Raw genomic sequence first — 17,539 nt, forward strand, 5'->3', positions numbered from 1 at the left:
GCTGTGGGAAACACAAGGTGGAGGTCAGAACTAGTAGAGAAACAAGTGTCATGACGCATTCCTTTGAAGTTAATTCTTCTACCTGTAACAAGAAAAGTTATGCATTCTTTTGTCTTCTTTCCTTAGTAGTTTGACAAATCTGTAACTATGGGGTTTTGATTCTCAGGATAATAATAGAGATGGATTAACTAGAAATACCATAGAAAATGCAAGCCATAGTAGATATATAGTATTTTAATAGAATAAGAAACTCTTTTTGTTAGTTTTCTGCATCCAAGATCCCACTCCTGAAGTGTGGTTTTCTTTTATCCATCAAGTGCTGTCTATAAAAATGGCTGCTGAGTACACTGCTTTTAATAGCAAACAGCTGAATCGAGATATAAAAAATGAAAAGGGGAGCGCGTAGTTCAAAATCTTTACAAATCTTTGCTGAATTACCAAGAGAAAAAAAAAAAGAATTGTTCAACATACTTACCTCTACCCATGTTTTCCTAGCAACCATTCAACATTTAATTGATTTTTCTATTTTCTAAAGAATTACCCTATTGAACTGTCAAGTCTTCTCTATCTGCAGTTCTTGATTGGCCAAGCCCACGGCTGGCACAACTCTCATTTCACTTGTGTTGGGTTGTTTTACCTTTGACTAGCACAATGCCTGAAACTCAGAAGTCACACTGCAAACATTCTGTATCATGGGAAGCAAAACATTTCAGCATCTGTATTAGCTGCTGCAAGAAAGCGCAGCCGGGGGAGACACGTGAGGCATGCTCTGATGGGAACATCCTGCCTGAGATGCATTAGATAACCATCAGGCTTCACTGAAGAGATCACCAATGGCTAAGGAAAGTCTAAGTCTCAAATGCCACGACATCAAGTATTATTACTCCCTTTTTTTGTGATGGCTGTTAACCTTTTTTTGAAGGTAAGCCACCATGGTAGTCCTAGCTAGACGATGACCCCTTTTCTGTTCAGTTCAATTCTGTCTGAGGTGAAGGCCATCTCATGGCATTCCAACCTCTCCTCTCCCATCAAAGTACAGCTTACAGAGGATTCCTGTACTTTACATAGGTGGAGCCCTTGGCTTGCACAGAGTTAAAGGAGGTAATGGTACCAGCCCTGTGGGCACAGTGGTCTGCTTTCACACCTCTTGTAGCAGTCAGGGTCCTAGAGTGCAGTCACTGTACCCTACTCATAAGCCCATACAGGGACTTCCCACTTAGCTTTTGAGGAGTTTCTTAACATCCCTGACCAGGAGAATATGAAAGATAACATTCCTATTCATAGGCAGCCATTCCAGCACACTTCTGGTGGTTTCGATTACTTGGTGCTTGCTAAATTGTTTTTAAACTTCCAGATTTTCCTTAAAGAAAAATGAACTCCTATAGTTCAGCCATCTGGATTTACATAAATTCTGGGACCTGACCGGAATTCCTAACAACTTTGTCCCTCCCTCAAAATTGACATATACACGGTAGTATATAAACACTACTCCTTTTTTTTTCTCTTTTTTTTTTTTTTTGAGATGTTTAGCAACTACATTTCCATTTGAAAGGGTCACCTATCTAAAAATCCTTGCCATAGTGATCTGACCCCTCCAGTTGCTTTTTTTCCCATGCTGTGAACAACATGCTCGGGTCTTGGCAGAGGTCAGAATTACTCTGGCAGTTCCATCAGCCATAGCATCCCATTAACTTAAGGTTTCCAGTCTTATTTTATTTTTAAGAGATTAATTTATTACTGTCAACTTACAACAAACATTACATGTTGATTATTCTAAGCTTGAGCATACAGGCAGCATGGCCTGGGCCTGCCTTGGAGAAGGCCTGAAGTTTTGGAATATTCTCCCCGTAATATGCACCTAAGAACACCACTGGCATGAAGAGTACGACTCCTGCATAAAGCTGAAGCCCTTTTTGTTTCATTTTTAGCTTATATTGGCTTGTGGGCTTGTTTGTTTGTTGTTCTTTGGTTGGTGAGGTTTTAGGTTTCCTCATATGGTTGTTCCGATATCTTTATTCAGGGCCAGTTTGTGTGCTCACATGTATGTGTGTCTGTGTATAAATAAGCTTCTAAATTATTTTTAAGTGTCAAGAGACATATGGGTGTAAGTGCCTTAGGACTAGAAGTTGACTAATGCTGACTGTGTAGCTGACAAGGTAATATTTGCAAAGGCTATGAGTTCCTCATGGATCTAATGATGGGTGGTCAGCATAGGACCTGCCTGTGGGCAGCCAGGTGGCTGTCTGCCCTCTCTTGCGGCTCCCAATTTCTTGTGCAGCTGGAAGATGGTTTGGTCACCAACATTAGTTACAGACATTTTCCCTAAGTGGTCATTGCAGCTTCTAAACGTAACAGGGCCCAGAGGTCCCCTACCTGTGTCTCCCACCCACGTCCCCTGTCCCCATACCCTCAACACTAAGGGCTGGATGTTGTACTGCAGACCCGTTCTCTTGGCTATGAACCGCAGAGGCTGCTGCCTGGCCACATCAGTTGCCTCCAATGCTTTCTGCATTGCTGAAGTAGTTTAAAAAGAGGAAACAAGAGAAGAAAATTGTGCCTTAAAAGTTGCCATGCAGTATAAGTTTTATCTTCAAAATTTGATTGATGCAGTACTAGTGGTTGTGGGTGTGAATATGTGTATCTATTAATATCCAGTCTAGGCTAACCTGTGCATAATGACAGAAAATTAAACCTTGTCATTGTTCATGAAAATTAGAGCTCAGAGATTAACAAGAAAAAGTATTCTTCCTATATGTTAAATCCAACTGTGTATAGCGTAGTCTGTTTTTACTGTAATTGCAGCTGAAAAGTTTACTCAGAAGCCATTTGAAGTAAAAAATAAAAATAAAAAAAATAGACAGAGCTAATTCATAAAGACTTAAATAAAATGCAATTACAGAACTTCCCGCCTACCTCCAGCTCATCTTTAGCTGAACTCTACTTCTTGTTTGTCAGGAATGGTTCAATTTTACTTAAGCAGGAAACAGCTATCACAGCACTCCAGCTAATTTCCCTCTTTAGTCACATGGATCTGGTGAAAGTAAAATAGGGTGCCTCAGCTTTCCACTCTAATCCTGCCTCTCCCACCACCTCCTTGGCCAGAAGGAAGACTATCAAGTTAGGAAGAAAGCCAGCAGGAACTTCCTCTAGAGCCTAGCCACTGAAGACCTACTCCAAGTGCCAATGCCACTTGCATCTTTAGAGATGGTCAAGCCTAGACACAAGTTTCTACCTGGTGATTACTTTCTCTTCTTCCTCCTGATCAGTTAGTTGCCATCGTTGCTCTCCCTTGATAGTTCTCTCCTGCCAGCCACCCTTCTATGCTTCATCTCCCACTCCCATCTGTTCTGCATCCTTCCTACAGCATACTTATTTACTCCTTTCTGCCATCAAAAAAATCCCCAACAAACCAACCAGACTTAAGACACAGCTGTAATGGAATGGAGAATGTTAAATTTACATTGGCCCACTCCTGCATTTTCCTCTGACATAGCTTTTTGGTTTTCCTGGTGAATTTTGCTTCAGCTGGGACTCCTTCTTGTATCTTTCTACAGTACTCTTGCAGAGAGAGACTTCTTTTTCCCGTGCTATGGAATCTATCTTCTGTGCAGAACAGTCCTGTCTGGGTGTAAAGGTGAACTAGGTGGTTCTCCTCCACTTTAAGGGAGTGCCTGTTGAGGCTGAAGAAGCCTGTATTTGGCTGCAGAAGCTATTTTTCCAGCTTGTCTGCAGACCCAACACTTCATCAAGTCTTCATCACTAAAGGACTGAAAAGCTTAAATTCTGAAGCATTAAGAGCCAGTCTCTAAGAAACAAGTTATTGCTTTTGTGTTGGACAAACTCAAGTCCCTGTCCCCCACACTTGGGAAAAAAAAAGCGAGTTAAGTTCAAAGTAAAAGGTCACAATGTACAATTTGCTCTCCTCTTCATATTTACGCTTTTTAAAAAACCTTCTATCATATGTATTGTCTCTCAAATTAAACCCTTCATTTCAGTAATATCAAGTACAGAATAGACAGCGCTGAAACGCAATGTCACCAAATGCAAGAATTAGTGACAGAGGATTAGGCAGCCACACAACAGGCAGCACTTATTTCCCATGCTCGAGGTTTGGTGCAACACAGCTGGAAACTCACACCCATGTGTTTGCCACAGAGTTGTCAGGTAGCTTAGCTCCAGTATGTTCTGCCCCTGAATTACACCTGGAAATAGCCTGGATAGCACGGGCAACCACTTTCTTCCTTGAGCCGCAGTTAGGAAAACTCACGTTGCTGCTGTTTGAAAAGTCAGTGTAAGGAAGCTGTAAGCATAAGCTGTAAAAGTAGAAAACTTACTGAAAATGTTTACATATGAAGACTGCTAATGAAGTTGTCATGGGAGTTTTTTTATCGTAAGTACAATACACTGTTTAAATAAGTTTCCTTGCTAAAACTTGTTTTGAAGAATTTTTGCTGGATTTTATAAACTCCATATTTGTTTAGCAATAACAGCTATGCTCTCAACTGTATTATATAAAGAAGAAATGTTCTGCAGCCATTACAAAGAACTGTCCCAAAGTTCTTAGTGTCACCATCCCTCTGAAGAGTTAAGAATACAAAAGAAATCTCTTTTCCCCCTGAACTGTCTTTGCAGTTCAGCGAATTTTAGTGGCACACTAAGGCTTAAATTTAGACACAAACAAGAAATAAGTCTAAAATTAATATGGAATCTTTGCAAAGTTGAGGCTATAATAATTGTTGGATACACTTAGTTTACCAATGATTGTTTTCTGATTCTTAATATTTAAAAAAAAAAAAAAAATCGTTTTCATCCATGGCAGCTGCTGGGAGAAAAGTGTGTGTCTTTACAGTGGGAACCTTAGAGGAGATATTGATTCATTTTTCTAGTCTGTCTCTTTCAACCAGGGAGAAAAAAAAAAGGCATCCTGCATAATACAGGGTGAAAAACAATTAAAATCTAAATAAATGTAAGAAAAAAAACTGATGAAAAAGCAAGAAGTTACTTTTTCAATAAAAAATATATGCAGTCTGGCCCCTGGGTGTTGATTTTAAGTGAAGATATCGACTTCCAGCTGAATGACGAGTAGAATATTTTTCTACTGAAATATTGATAGTAGATTACACTAAACCACAAACTATCTCCATAAAGCCCATCATTTCTAATCCTAATGGTGTTTTCTTTCCCTTGGATGACTACTACATTCATGATATGATGGCTTTATTCTATCTGGGGGAAAAACTTCTTACCATACAGCTGAATTAACTTGTCAAAAGACTTCAAACTTCGGAAGCTTTTACAGCTCGATTCAAAGCTTTTATTCAAGATTGAATGAGAAGGCTGTGGACTGTAAAAGCTGGCAAAAAAATAAATTTCAGAAGCATTCATAAGTTGAATGGAATACTTACTTTTTGTTCAGGTTGTGTGTGTTTCATTGAGCTGTCTCAGAATAGTTGTATTTTGCCTATAACCCCCTTGCTCTGCAATGAAAGGCAGAATGCTTCTTTCTGCTGTTCTTGAAGCTGTGACCCAGTGCATGTTCTTTCACACACACTTGGTTATATTTAGTTTGTGCCAACCTAAATAAGCATCAACCAGCTCTCCAAAAATGTGGGGAGCACAAAAGAGAATGGCTAGGTGCTAAATTGAGGCAGAGCAAGAACACTATTAAACTTATTTTTATCCTTTTCTTTTAAAATAAGATCATAGACTATCTTACAGTCAGTTACAGCTTTCTCATGCAAATAAAAATGCCTGGCTTCAGAAGCAGCAACTGCCTTTAAGGAGAAGTAACTTTCAGATTTTACAGACAAGTAGCAGCTGGCAGAGCTTGTGCTTGGAGCCTTTTCTTTCGCAGATCAAATCTACTTTGGGACAAAGCTTGAATGAAAAGCCAAGCCAACAATTACAGCCCCAGGAAAGGAACCCAGGGCTTTTAGACCCAGGACTCTATGGGAGAGTGTGCAAATAGATTCACAGGCAAAGCATGTGGCAGAATGGGATCCGTAATGGCCAGCATGGCAAGTGGCCTGAATTCAGCACGTTCTCAATGCAGCTGCCTGTAGCTGGTCTACAGAGAATGCTGAGCACAGGAGCAAGTCTTAAATACATGTTGTCACTAAGGCCTGCAGGGAGGTTCTGCTATTCACTTGGGACCCACAACTCACTCTCATTCAAAAACTGAATTAGAGCCACTTTACTTTTTTTAGAGATGCCTAGAGCTTGCAGCATTTTCAAGTGTTCAGAGCACGCACCCACAAAATAGGGGATCCAAGTTCACTTCCCTCTTCTGCCTGGCAGCTTCCACCTCCCTAAAGGACTGTGGTCACCATGGCATAGGATAACATCCCTCCTTCTGTGAAGGTAAGCCACTGAGGAATTCAGAACAGAAATGTCAACTGGGTGCACTCAGAAAGCAGAGTAGAATATTAGAATAAATTATAGCAAAGAGCATTAGAATAAAATATAGCAAGGAGCAAGATCTGTTCTTGCTGAATATACCTGAATGCATCCACATAAACAATACAGAAAATTTCTGGAAGTTAAAAGTCTGGAGCTCACACTGGGAGGCTGTCTGTGGATGTATAGGTCTTGTCCTGAAACATGTCATCTGCGGATCATTCCTGCAGCACTGGTTCAGTTCTTTATACAGATACACAGAGGAATCTAAAGCGGGAAATCGCTCAGATCCTTATCTCTCCTCTTTAAGATTTTTTCCCTAATGCTTGTTCCTTACTTGTTGTATCTTAAAAACTTGTGTTAGTTACAAGCACTTTTTCTGACTTCTTAAAAAGCATCACAGCAGATCAAGACATGCCAACAGAAGTACAGGTGTCCAGAATAGCAACAGTGAAATGGGCTTGCAGAAAATGGCATCAAAATCATGAAAGGAATTTCTGAAAAGTCTGAAGAGTTATACTCAGACCCTGTTTGGCACTATTAAATAATTTGGTGGGACTTTTGAATCTAGCACTCTCATTTGCAGATATGTTGTTTAATAAAAAGCTAAGATGTTAAGTATTCAGCTGTTAATGTTAAAAATAATATTTAGAATGTATTATGATGAGAGGTCAGAAGAGTCAAAACTTCTGCAGCCCTAGAAATGTCTGTGTATGTGTCTATAAAACATGGGCACGAAGGAGAGTTACTTCTCTCTTCCAGGATCACTAGGCAAGATCAGACCTGTAAAAGAACTGGAGGTCCCTCTAACTTTCTTCCACAAAAAAAAGAAGAAGAAAAGCAGTCTTCACATTCCAAAAAAGAGCAGATAGCAGAAACCCCATGGTGTCATGGACTAGATTCAAGGAAAGGACTGAATGGGATAGAGTGGAAACTAAAACTGAAGAGTTGTTTCAAAAAGCTGCAAGGCAATGGAGACCAACCCAGAAATGGAATGTAAGGAATTAAGATATAGATCGATAATACTTACACTGCATAATAAATGCCATCTATTTTCCTTTTTGGAAAAGGAAGAGTTTGCAATAGGTACCTCTAGAGATGATGTTGCAATGGGACGTGTCTGTATCCTTCCAGTAGAATTGGTTTAGATTGTTCACACTGTGATACTCTGGCATCCAAAGAGACAAGACACACAGATCTTGATTCATCCTTATCAGGAGCTTCCTATCATGTTACCAGGTGGCATGTCGGGTATGCCAGTTCATAACTCAGTTATGAACACTGATGTGAACTTTTCAAACATCACACATTAGCAGGCTAATATGGATAAACTCTAGGAAAGCTACTGGACTGGATAAGAAATGTATGACAAATAGAGCCTCTGTCTTGTACTGGAAGGAGGGGCAGGACATGTTCTGGCTCATACACAGAGACTAAGATGTAAGATGCTGTGATCATATGGTAGGAAGCATAGTGGACCAAAATTGGACTGTGCTTCTATATAGGAGAAGAGAGAAAGTGTTAGAGCTTTTTTTGTTTGTTTGGTTTTTTTTTCTGCTCATCTGGTCAAGTGAACAAAGGCAAAAAAAGCACCAAACCTAACACTTGTGAACAAACTATTTTGAATAAGGCAAGTAGGCATGAAAGAGTTATTAGAGTATGGCAACGGAAGACTAGCTGAAGAGTGGGAGAGGCAAGTTGCTTGGTTTCATACTTTCTTCTGAACCCTGCAAACCCTAACTGCTTATCTCCAGCACCAAAGCACAAGGATACTTTTTGTCACCTTGCTTTTGGTAAATCTAGACAACTGTTTCAGGGGAGATTACTTGTTAAATTATCCACAATGCTACAGATGCTAGGCTGTTTATTTTGGTCATATATTTCAAAGAATAGTTTATCCAGCAAATGGTGTAACAGCTGTGGCTGATAAAACTCCTGGGTATAATCATTATCCTCTTTTTCCTGACAGAATCTGTCACAGATTTACCATTGAGTTTTGGCCTACTCTACAGTCAGCCAAAAATGAAATGGATATCCTTAATGTGACAAAAGCAAAAGAAGAATTTTCAAGGTCTCAAAACTAAAGGAATTGCAATTATCAGACTAGAGGAAGGAACAGTGTCCTACACAGGTACATGAATATACTTTGGATGTGACTGTCTCACTGCAGACCCATTTCTCCCATGCATGGCCATATGGATCTTGCCACAAGACTGAGGATTTTGGAAGGTGGACTCCCGTGCCATCATGAAAGAAGTTCTCTGAAGATCTCTTACATATTTCAAAACTGAATTCCCAGGAGTATCCATCAGTTTTGGGTGCCTCAGTTACTGGCAGCTCTGTTCAATAAGGGCCTGACTGTCTACAAAAAGGTCTCTGAAGTCACAGTCCAAAAATCTAGCCTGAGGTTTCTCCTCATACAGAAATCATACAGTCAGACCTGGAAACCACTTTAAAAGCATGGGCATCCTTAGCCTTTAATATGCAACTGTACAGCATGCAAGGTACAGCTACACACCTTTGGCAGAATGTGTACTTGCAGCTCTCCTACCATATGTGTTTTTGCAAGACAACTGACCCATCAAAATTAATTTTTCAAGTAGCAAATGCAGCACTCATGCAAGATGCAAAGCTGACAGGCTTTGGTATTGGATTTCCTTTCATACAAGCAGCAGCCCCTTATGGGGCAAAGCAGGCTCCCTCCAACTGTCTTGCCAGCCCTTCTCAACAGCAGCGTTGAAGACTTAATCCTAAAATTGTAGGGCTGTTCAGTGCCCTTCTCTGTTGATTCAATCACTGGTCTGTCTGCTCCGGCTTTCAGCGAGGATGCCAAGTGAAGTGGTGGTTTCTGTGATGCACGCACCTGACCTCCAGGAACTGGAACGAGACCACCAACTTATTTCACATCGGTTACTGAATAACCACTGGAGGTTTGCAGCTTTCCGTTGCTACCAGCCTGGACAGGATTCAAACCAGCAACCTCAAGCAAAAATGATCCCTACTCCTGATACATCCCATCTTCTATAAGTTTTAGTAAGTGAGCAGGACAGCCCCCTATTACAGAAAAGCAGCCTTACAGTTTGTTTTAAAGAAGCATTTTTGCTTTTCTGGACTTGAGCCCAAATCCCACTGGAGTAACTCACATTCATCACAGCAGAACAACAGCACCCAAATACAAAGTTCTTTTTTTTCCCCTTTAATTAAACTGTTATTCTCTCAAATCAAATGCAAGCATTATCATCACTCCAAGCAAAGAAATATCACAGGTGAACATTGCCAGTGAAATTTAAAATCAGCTTGAAATTGCTTTACTTTTAGCAGAAAGGATCTTCGTTCACTGGATTTTTCCTCACCAAGCCAACTGTTAGAATTGAAATAGGGCAGGCTTCTAGACTATCAAGTGCAGAAGACATTTTCTCTCTGCTTTCCTCCTGCCTTCAGAAGAAATACAGCATCCTCATTTCTCTATGCCTGGTTTAACTCTTCATGTTTTGGGGGGATGGTTATGCCGAAAACATACCCTTTTGCTACCACTGCTCACTTCATTCCCAGGACCACTACCAGCTTTGCTGGCAAAAACAATTCTGTCCTGTCGGTGTTGAGTAGGTTTGCTAACACAGCTCTGCACTTAGTGGCATTTCTAGTATCAGTCATGCACAGAAAGTCCTAACACCAGAAAAGCAGCACTTACACCTGGCCTGGATGCCTTGAAATCTTCAGCTCCCAGCAGCCCTTACCAAAAAGGCCTTGCTGGTACAACCACTATCAATGTATTTCCAGCCTGCATGGGAGCTGTGCTTTTTAAAGAGTATGGGGTACAGAAATGCTGGAGAATTGCAAAAGACAGAGTTAAAAAATACAGAAGTACACATCTACTGCTTGTTAACTGACTTCAGATGATACCAGCTTGCTGGTTTTTTTTTTTTTTCTTTTTTCCACAGCTCTGGTGGGGAATGTTTTATTTGCTTAGTAAAGTTTTCATATGCAATATGTTGTTGTTGTTTTGTTTTGTTTCTTAAATCCCTTACCTATATATTTATTATAGATGGATATTATACCCTCGCAGTAAAGAAACACTGAAAAGTGCTAGTTAACTTCTCAGAGCTGACTGAATAATACCATAAATACAAGGGTACTGAAATGACAACAATAAAGGGATCTGTACTTTGAACAATAAATATGAACTGTAGCTGTGCTTTGGATTTTATGCATGCTCTAGCTAATAGGTATTCAGCTTGTGTGGGCCACTGACATTTAAATAAATACATGTGCAGTCCAAGGGGGTTGGCTGCACAGCCTCTTGTCAATTGAATCCAGCCCTGGGAACACTAACAGAGCGGTTCAGGATTGCAGAAATTCCACGCTGGGTTAGCCCTTGGTGGTATCTCTCCTGAAACCATAAGACATCCTCCATGGGAAAAAAAAAGTGACAATGGGGATGAGGAGGGGGTGGAAAACCCCAAAAACATGTGGCTTCAAAGAGATGTTGAAAATATTGCTAAGAAAAATGTCTGCCAGGCTTCCCTCTGCAGACTGAAGGGGAATTTGGCTTCTCTGGAACTGAGCTAGCTTGTCAACCTTAACAGTATTCCTACACCATGTGGGGGAAAAAAAAAAAAATCACCTTTTAAACAGAGCCATCCTTTTTTCTTTGCGAAGCAAGGCCACAGAGTACACTCATGTAAATCCATTACTGATATGAAAGGGAGAGGCAGCTGGGTTACAGGACCCAGAAGGATCCTGAGACAACAACTTTCTGCAGCACACGAGCTCCTGAGGCCATCGCTGCATGTGAACACAGGTTTGATTATGGTGGAATAAGCTTGATTGCATTTCTAGAAAGGAGGACTAACACTGTAAGTCTGTCTTTACTTGTTCTACCAAATGAGCCGGTAGCCCTAGAAATGAAAAATTATTTGGCAGCATCAGACACACTGAGGGGCTAAGGCATGATGTTCATCCTCAGCACCTCATTCCAAAATAAGAGAAAGACACTGGAATGTCCCAAGCACTTGTTTTGCATGCTGCACATAAACCACAGGTGATGCCTTGAGTGTTTGTGGGACATCAAATATTCTCCCTCACTATTGTGGAAAGCATAGTTTCACATCCAGGTGTTAGGTGTTACCTTTTCTCAGCACCAGTGCATACCGGTGCAGATGAGAGAGAAGCCAGGAATAATAAGACATCAACTCCAGGGCTGTCAGCCTCTGAAAAAGGGAAGTAGGCAGTTAAAAAATAAAAACAAAACCAAACAAAAATAGTCCAAAGGGGAATTCATTGAGCTACTTATCTCTGAATTTAACACTGACCAAAGCAGTAGAGGCTATGTAATAGCATTATAGATAATTACAAAACTAGGATGAAAAAACATGCTTTTGGTAGCTGGAATCATGCCTCCTGGGGAATTCTTTGTGGGCATCAATGCATACGTAAGTAGGGGAAATTTAGTTGATAGAGTGTACTCTGGTTACTCAAAAGCTCCCTCACCAGGGGCTCCTAGGAAATTAATCTCTCCTGGGATTAGAAGAAAGGCTCTCAAGTGAATTCAGCACTGGTAGAAAATAGGAAGGGACAGGTAGGAATAAATGGTTATCTTTCACAGTGGAGGGAATCCCAGTGGAATACCACAGCAATTTGGGCTGTGACATGGGTTGTTGTCAGAGCCTAAAGGATCTGGAAAAGGGATGTAGGAGCAATTTGCAGAGGATAAAGAAAAAAAAAATTACTTAAAGTAGCAGAAATGAGTACTATCTACAAAGAGCTGCAGAAGGACTGAGGGACATGGCAATAAAACAGTACCAGGTGCTGATAAATAAGCAGCAGCACAAAACCAAACTGACCTCACCATAGTCCCTCCATTAGTTATTACTACTCAGGAAAGAGATAATCCAAAACAACGAAAACATCAGTTAATTCTCAAACAGTGAGCAAAGAGATGAACAGTAAGGGACCGATGAACACACTGTAAGGGATTGCCAGGAAATGGCTTGAGAAATCCCTCCCCCTTAAGTTATAGTTTATAACAAGTTATAAACTTATGGCCAGTTAATTTTCTGCCTGAAAAAGAGATGACTTCTGGATCTCTGTCACCTCTTCCATCAAATCAGGAGGTGTGTGGTAGTGGTGAACACATCATCGCTCCTTCTAACAGTACAAGAGCAGTATTTGATGCGCATTCTTAAAATGATGCAGATTAAAAACCAAACCGAAGCACTTTTTCACACGAATTGTGTACTTCACTACCACAGATTGTTGTGGAAGCCAGAAAAGGGAGCATGCTCCAAAGGCACTGAGCCAACATAATGGAAGGTAAACTGAACAAAAAGATCTAGGAAACATAAAAATAAAGAAAAACCTCTAGCTCAGTAAGCTGCTGAGCTGCAGCTTGCTAGCAGGGTTTGCTGGAGCCAGCGTAACGCATATTTTTATGCTCCTTCCATTAAGCATCCACTACTAGCCAATGTCAGAGATAGTGCACAAAGCTAGTTGAGCCTTCAGTCTGCCTTCATACAGCTGCTCTTGCGTTTCACAGATTAACTTTGGATCCAGACATAATTGGTACATAAGGAAAACACTGAAAGAAGTCTGGGAGAGAATGTCTAGCATGCATTCCTAATGGAGCCAGTGCTTTCAAAACTGTTCATCTAAATATAGTTTCCAAAAACCACTGAAGTCAATAGGATTTAGGCATGGGTGTAACTTCTAAAGCGTGTTACTGGGGTCAGAAAAAGGAATATTTGGAGGAAGGAGAGTTTTTTCCACAACCACCTTCTTGACGGGTGGCAATCAGAGACAAGACCCTTGTGTGTGAAGTGTCTGAACAGACTAGACAAATAAAACCAAACAATAATCAAGTCACTGGAATCAATTACTTCTCATCAGCAAAGTCATCTATGCCTTCTAAATGAAATCAAAGAAGAAATAATTGAACTACCAGCCAAGCTTGTAACCTGCTATCCTAAGCTGCCTTAGTATCTGTTCTTAAATTTTGCATTTTAAAAGGGAGGATATATGGATGAATAAGGATATAGCCATGACGAATCAGCATGATTTCTGTAAGGGGACATTTTGCCTCACCTAACTGTGAGGGTTCTTTGAAGGAGTCAGCAAAGCATATGGGAAGGGAGACTGTTGCATGTTTCCAGTATTCTCCTTTATTGAGCATTCTGAGATACCATGGGATAAGAGGGAAGGTCCTTGCACAGATTAGAATTAATAAAAAGCAAGAAAGAACACTAAGCAGAAGGGACAAAGCTAATGTTAGCCAAGGCTGGTGATCCAGAATTAACTAGGATATTTCAGCAAGTGCTCACTTCTGCTTTCACAGGACCAAAGTGGCACAGCTGCCACCTCGCTGCTGCCCACCACCACAGCAGAGGAGCCTGTTCCCTTGCAGCAGCTGTAGAGCCTCTGGTTGACTTCACTGAAGCCCTAGCTCACCTTCCTTGTCAAGAATGAAATCTCCACTTTGGCTTTCAGCTCACTTTCTTTTTCTGTAGCAGTTTGAGGTATGGTTGCTAGCAATACCTCAGTGGCTGCTCTGTCACGCAGCAGAGGTTCCCTGAATCTCCATAAGCCTTGTTTGAACAATCTTACTGTGCAGGCAGTAGGTTTTGTTAATAAGTTCTTCAGACAGTAAGAGTGTTTTTGAAGCAGGATAGAAATCAAGTTCCCAATCTTTCTTTTTTTTTTTTTCCAGCTAGCCAGTGTCATAGATAAGGCTACTTTCCAGCACCTTTCACAAGTGGACAATTCACAAGCATCACTTTTTTTATTCAAAAACTTTAATTTGCCAGACATTTCCCAGAACATCCATTTCATGGAGGAAATACTTCTGACTGCATTCAATGTCTGCAATCAGCACCAAATGTGCATGCATAGTGAGAGATATTACAGATTGCCACCAAGCCTGTCTGATCAACAGGTAGCTGGAGACAATGCTGGGGCTGATGGATGCACCTGCCTCATCCAATTGCTCCATTCAGAAAATCTGGGATGCTAGTTTGGGTGGAGGTGGGTGCTTAACCCTGCCTGGAGGTTGGAAAGCTAGAGGTGCTGCTGTGAGCACAAGACAGAAAGAAAAAGTAGTATGTCTTGGGGTACAGGACTGCCTGGAAAAGCAGACTCGAGCTCTCCAAAACTAGTGCAAGGAAGAGGATGCTGCATTTATTTACAGAAAAACATGCCTAACTACACTGAACACAGTACTGGCTCTGCTATTGTCGTCCTCCTCATGAAAACAAACCTGGAATAAATACACATGTATAGAAATACATTCAGTGCTCACTGAGGTCAATGGAAAGATTCCTGTTGATGTCAACAGATATTAGGACAGCCCTCAAATAAATCTATAAAATACATTTAGATCTAATCACAAAATTAACCATGGGAATAGTTGAAGGTGCTTGAAATCCCTGGCATAATTCCCAACATAGCCAGCACGTGAGCAGCAGCATTCCCAAGTGTCCTGATCCTGCTGCAGTACTGTGCTCCCAGCTGCCCTCCAGGAGCCCATCAGGTTATAGGTTTCTTTGAGGGATGAACATCACCTTGCTGAAGAGGCTGAGAGCCTTGCTGGGGTGGTTGCAGGATCCAGACCCAAGTCCTGCTTGCAGTGCCCGCCAGGAAGCATAGTAAAAGGTGCCAAATCTAAGAGTGGTCTTAGGGAATATATGCAAACACCTGCCTAAAAACAACTGAATTGAGACCGCCAACTCATTTTGCACAGACTACAAAATATTTACTATGATTTCCATTCCTCAGCAAGTGAGGCTCAGATGTCATATTGATTGGGTGTAATGTAAGAAGCTTGACAGACAGAAATGATGCAGAGCAATCTGGAAAGCACGGTAAGCTGGGCTCCACGGAACAACACGTATTTTTCAATACAACCAAGTGCAAGTTCCTGCATGTAGGAACAAGAGAGCATGTTGCGTTTTGAGGACAAGGGACTGCATTCATTGGGAACTGAAACCAAAGAGTCCCTGGCAAATAAATAGCTGCACGGGAACCTGCAGGAAGAGAGGGAGAGCTCATTTCAGTACTTGGATACATACAAGGCAGAAAATCAACAAAGCACTTTGGCAAGACCGTGGCTGGAACAGTGCAGAAAGCACATCTGGAAAGCAGCTAGTCAGGAAAGAGGCACAGATCTCAGCTGAAGCCTGGAAAACCTGCCTTGAAGTCCAAGGCTGAAACAACTCAACTCCTCTTGGGCTGGAGAGATGGTCTGAGCAGTCCATAACAACCTATATTGGAAGAGCAGGAGGAAAGATTTCTAGCAAAAGAGGTCTCCTGAATTTAGAAGAAACAGAGTCAGGAACCCACTGGCTGAGCACGGTAGGACTTGGTCTCTGGACTTGCAGTGAAATGTTCATGTGCTAACAACAAGAGTAATTAAAACAACCCTGTCGTGCAGCAGAGTCCTCCCCAGCCACCACTAGACAAGTCTATAAGTCCAAAAGAGGTACTTCGCTGAAAAGCTGCATCCAAAGGGAACACCCAGGAAACCTATTGTTTAAAAACCTGCTTCCTTTTTGAACATCACATCAACATCTGCTTTCTGCAGAATTTCTACCCTTAGATTTTCACATGCTTGAGAATATAAGGTTCCCAGAGTGGCTGTATTATTTTCTTTCCATGTGTTACTAGACAATCTAATTTCTTCATTTGTCTGTAGTTACCAGATAGTTGAATTTGTTTCAGTTAGGGGAATATTTCCTTCAAGAACTGAAGATAGCCAAATGCCCCAAAAGATAATTTTAATTCTGTGAGAAGCTGTTCTATGATATTATGATAATATCTCCTATATATTTTGGTGATCTACTGCTATGCCTTAGGTTCTGTGTTTAAACAGCTGACTTGTGTTATGGAGCATTATGTAGATTTGTGTACACTCATCTGAGTTGTTGCTAACAGGAAGTCTTTGTTAAGCATATATTTCTTTGTGATGGAAAGGTGGTACCATTACACTACAACCAGAACTAGCTCAACATTTTCCTCTGATGGACTGACTGATGTTATTAAGTAACCCTGTGATCTCTGCCTGCAGCACAAGATGCAGCTATGCAAAACACAGGATCCAAGAAATGACAAAAAAAAAAAATACTATCCACCCTATTCAACAAGATAACAAATCAAAGTTACCTCAAATAGTGGCTGCAGTACGCTTGTGGCCATTCAGGAAATTATGCTGGAGAGGAGAAGGGCTTGAGAGAATTTGGGGACAGGGAAGCATCTTCATTGGGATTGAGGCAAAAAGCAAGGAGCTGCAAGACTTGGATGAAATGCACAGTTTGATGACAAATAACAGAATACTGGTGCTGGCACCATCCCCTGAACAGTACCCTGGAGCAGAGGCCTGCTCTGGCTGATGCCAGCATACAGATCAGCAGGGCCTGTCTGGGACCATGCCTCTAGCACAGTCCCACCACAAGCTCTTTGTCCTGCAGCAAGCAGCGAGTGTGCTGATCCCACCTGGGTGACACCCCCCCACACACACCTAATTCTCGTTCTGTCTCTGGAAAATAATCTACCAGAGCTGCAGCAATTGCAGTTGTTACAGGAGTCAGATCTTGTCTGTGAGACAGAGGAATCTTCAGAAGCCTCAAGGTGCAGAGCAGCACCTTCACTTCCCTCTCCATTAATTTATTTCCAGCTTTTTTTAAGATGGATTCTCTTGTGATCAGTTATTCCTTGACAGTACTGCACTTTCAGTAGGAAACTAGTCTCCTTCACTGGTCCCAACCAGCATGACTGAAAATCAGCCTTTCCCTTGCAAATTAATTATATGAGAAAGCTGTTGTCTGCTTAACTCCTTCCTCAGGCAACTTACACAAGAAGCCTGGCCACAGGAGTCCCCCATGCAGTCAGGCTTACTTTAGAAGTTAATAAGAATAAGAGAGATATAAATCAGGGGATGCACAGGGGAATGTTGTCCTCACCACCCAGCTGAGCTGCTAAGCCTGTAGCCACCAGCCCTTACTATTTCTTTCCAGAGCCTCTGGCCAGAAACATTTATGGTCTTAAAAGATCAGTGCCTATACCAGTTAACTCTTACACAGTCCTTGCTTCTTACTAATTGTACATGCCACCACTTGCACAAACACTCCTGACTCAGTCCCTTGAGGTCCTTTTGCAC

The sequence above is a fragment of the Pelecanus crispus genome, chromosome 5 (genome assembly GCF_030463565.1).
Source record: "Pelecanus crispus isolate bPelCri1 chromosome 5, bPelCri1.pri, whole genome shotgun sequence".
NCBI classification, from domain to species: domain Eukaryota; kingdom Metazoa; phylum Chordata; class Aves; order Pelecaniformes; family Pelecanidae; genus Pelecanus; species Pelecanus crispus.